Source organism: Gossypium arboreum, chromosome 11 (genome assembly GCF_025698485.1).
Source record: "Gossypium arboreum isolate Shixiya-1 chromosome 11, ASM2569848v2, whole genome shotgun sequence".
Lineage (NCBI taxonomy): Eukaryota > Viridiplantae > Streptophyta > Magnoliopsida > Malvales > Malvaceae > Gossypium > Gossypium arboreum.
The window spans coordinates 69,019,324-69,023,291 of record NC_069080.1 but is presented as its reverse complement, the minus strand read 5'-3'; the positions used below and the strand labels follow the sequence as shown (position 1 = coordinate 69,023,291).

The 3,968-nt window shown below is 32.9% G+C and overlaps 1 long non-coding RNA gene across 1 annotated transcript; it reads left to right on the top strand.

Annotated features, from left to right (window-relative positions):
• Nucleotides 1-634: 634 nt before the first annotated feature.
• Nucleotides 635-3,192, top strand: LOC128284376 (uncharacterized). The gene is made up of 2 exons (XR_008274804.1): nucleotides 635-1,005; nucleotides 2,922-3,192. It is a non-coding gene; the product is annotated as an uncharacterized LOC128284376 (long non-coding RNA).
• The last annotated feature ends 776 nt before the right edge of the window (nucleotides 3,193-3,968 follow it).

The following is a 3,968-nucleotide window of genomic DNA, read 5'->3' as shown; positions in this document are numbered from 1 at the left end:
ATCTGAGGCTCACACAGCTGCTAGAGCTTATGCTATTCGCGCTCGTGAAGAAGCTTCGTCTCCAGATGTTAGTACCGGTATTTTTACTCTCTATGATACTAGTGTTATTGCATTGATAGATCCTGGATCGACTCATTCTTATGTACGTGAGACTTTAGTATCCAGTAAGACTTTGCCTATAGAGTTTACTAAACTTGTTATTAGAGTATCGAACCCCTTATGCTGGTATATCTTGGTTGATAAAGTAAGTAAGAATTGCCCGTTGATGATTCGAGATTCATGCTTTCTAGCTGATTTGATGTTATTTCCATTCGATGGATTTGATATAATTCTGGGCATGGATTGGCTAACGTTGCATAATGTTATTGTGAACTACAAACAGAAGACTATTGATCTACGATGCCAGAATGATGAAATAATTCAAATTGAGTCTAATGATTTGAATGGTTTACCAGTAGTGATTTCTTCAATGTTAGCTCAGAAATATGTGAGAAAGGGTTGTGAAGCTTACTTTGCCTATGTACTCGGTTCTAAAGTGACCGAAAAGAAGATTGAATCAGTACTAGTTGTCTGCGACTATCCAGATGTGTTTCCTGAAGAATTACCAAGTTTGCCACTGATCCGAGAGGTAGAGTTTCGCATTGAGTTAGTGTCAGGGACAACTCTAATTTCGATAGCTCCGTACAAAATGGCATCGATAAAATTAAAAGTGTTGAAAGCCCAGTTGCAAGAATTGACAGACAGAGATTTCACATGACTGAGTTTTTCTCCCTAGGGTGCACGGGTTTTGTTTGTGAAAAAGAAAGACGAAACCATGAGAATGTGCATCGATTATTGACAGCTCAATAAAGTGACCATAAAGAATAAATATCCTCAGCCATGAATTGACGATTTGTTCGATCAGTTGAAAGGGGCTACAGTGTTTTCAAAAATTGACTTGTGATCGGGTTACTATCAGCTGTGGGTAACAGACACCGATGTGCTAGAAATTGCTTACTGAACAAGGTACGGACACTATGAGTTTATGGTTATGCCTTTCAGACTTACTAATGCACCTGCTGCTTTTATGGATCTAATGAATTGTAACATCCCGAAATAGGGCCTAAACGGAATAGTGGTTGCAAAACCACAAATTCGAGGTAGAAAAATTTATTTTATTATCATTTTAAGGTCTATGGCATGATTGCATGATTGTGTGAAAATATCGTTTAGAAATTTTATCGATAGAGGGTCCAATTTGATATTTAGAACTAAATTGCAAAAGTCGTAAAATGTGTGTTCTAGTTCACAAAGGTACTAAGTACTTGTGTGTAATGGGCTTTTAAAGTGGAGTTCCTTGGATAGTAATTAGACCATTATACTAGTTTGGAAAAAAATACCTAAAGGAAGATAAAACACCATAGTTTTTAATTAAGGGCATTTTAGACATTTAGTTATTAAAATGAATTAAAAACAAAATTGAAAGCCAATTTTTGTCCATCTTCAACCCTTTGGCTGAATTTCACATGAGGAAGACATAGCTAGGAAGACATAGCTCGATTGTAAGTCTGTTTTAGCCCCGTTTTTAATGTTCTTTACGTTTTTGGAGTCCCGGTAACTTGATTAAGCTTATTCTAGCAATAATTTAACCTAGGGTTTATATTTGGAAAAATAACCATAGGAAAAATGTGTTTATTTTGATGTTTTATGGTAGAATATGAAGCTTGAAATTGTTAAACAATTTTTGCTAAGCGATTTTACGTGAAAACAAGTAAAATGACATAATTAGTAAAAATACCTAATATTCATAAGTACATCTTAGAGTGAGAATTTGATGTTGCCATAGAAGGGAAAAATGATTAGCATGTCATAAAACATAAAAAAATAGTATGAAGTTTAATTCCTGAGCCTTGGGACAAAAGTGTAAATATGTAAAAGTTTAGAAGAAAAAATATAATTTTGCCAAAGTTTGAGTCAAGGACTGTTTTAATAAATGTGAGTATTAAATAAGCTAAATTTGTTATTATAGATCAAGAAGAACGAAATCCAGAGTTAGACAGGGGAAAGAAAAAGATAGTGGACTAAATCGATATAGTTGATTGTATTTTGTTTCGAGGTCAGTTTGCGGTAAATAAATGCAATATTTTATTATTTTATGTTAATGTTGCTAATTTATAGCATGTGTAAATTTATTTTATGAAATTATTCAAAGAAGACTCAAGCATGAATTGACAGAGAAGTAATTTCAGAAAGTCCCGGTTGAACCTTAGGAATGTGTAGGATACAAATGTCATGACATTAGGGTTTAAGGATACCATGTAAGACCATGCCAAGGAATGGAAATTGGTAAGGTTTCTTAGGCAAGGATATCATGTAAGACCATGTCAAGACATGGAATTGATAAGTTACTATAAGGAAAAGGTCCCATGTAAGACCATGCCAAGGCATGGCATTGGTGAGTTCATAAGGCAAGGATACCATGTAAGACCATGTCGAGACATGGCGATGGTAAGTTTCAAAAGGATATCACATAAGACCATGAAAATTCATGGCAATGGTAAGGTATCCGTGTATCCTTTGTATTCCAATTGGTTCAACGGGAAAATTTGAAGAGAATATCAAGGTAAGGTAAGGTAAGACGAGTTATACTAAAAAGGGTAAGACAAGTTCATGTTAGAAGAGCAAAGGTAAGTATATAATGTTCATGTATGCTTGATAAGGAAAAAGGTAAGTAAAATGTATTAATAAATTTGATTAAGTAAGAAAGTATTTAAGTAAGTGAGTAAGTGAAAAAGTTTAAAATATGTCTATGACAATTAATGATGTTACATTAAGTAGTATCATGCCAAGTAGTAAGATAATTCTTATGAATGTTGTTATTTTTTTGCATTCAAACTTACTAAGCTTAATGCTTACCTCTTTTATTTTCCTTCTTTTTATAGTTTTTTCAAGCTAACTCGGGGATCATAAAGTACGTCAGAGGTCCAGGCACACTATCACAAGGATTATTTTTGGTATAGCTGGATGTTTCATTTTGAGTATGGCATGTATAGCATCGTAGCCATTTTGTATGTATGATCTTATGATATGACTAATGAATGGTATGTAAATGCTTGATAATGATTAGCTATTGGAATGGCTAATCAAGGACATGTTCGGTGTTATGTATGTCTAAATGCTAGTTATTCCATGGAAATCATGAAAAGGGTGAAATTAGCTTTAAAATAGTATCAGACAGCAGTAATGACATGAATTTGAAAAATCACTAAACATAGTATAAATGGATTTAGATAGTGAATTAGAAATAGAATTAAAGATTATTGAGATTATTTTCATATGAAAGAAACAGAGTAAATAAAGAAGTTGTATTTTATGAGATATTTAAATTTTGGTGAGATAGGGTCAGAGTGATTTCTGAATCCCCTGTTCTGACTTTAGAAATTCACTAAAAATTGTAACAAAATAATTAGAAGTTATACTTTATAGCGAGAATAAACGGAATGGTTATTTGAATTCTGTATAGCGAGAAGATTAATTCGTAGTGAACAAAGGTTGGAGCAGCCGAACACTAAAACAGGGGAAACTTTAACTAATAAACTGTGCTAATTGGCTAGACCAAAAATTCTAATAAAAAAATTAGTAAGAAGATATACGAGTGTAGTTTCAATTAAAATTTACGAATTTTAATTGCAAGTTTCGTAACTCGAGTTATTATTTATTTAGTGACTATGACACAGATGGACAATTTATTTATGAAAGATGAAATAAATTATTTTGATTTGTTTAAGTGATCGAAAAATTTTTATTGATTCTGATTTGTTCCCGAACCATTTCAATTTCATGTTTTAGGGTCTCAAGGACCCTTTTCAGGGACATAATTAATGAATGAAACTACATTAATTTTAAAAACAATTTTTTATGCCTTGAATTAATAAGCTAAGTCTGGTAACGCCTCGTGCTTAACTCTGGCGATGGTCTCGGGTAAGGGG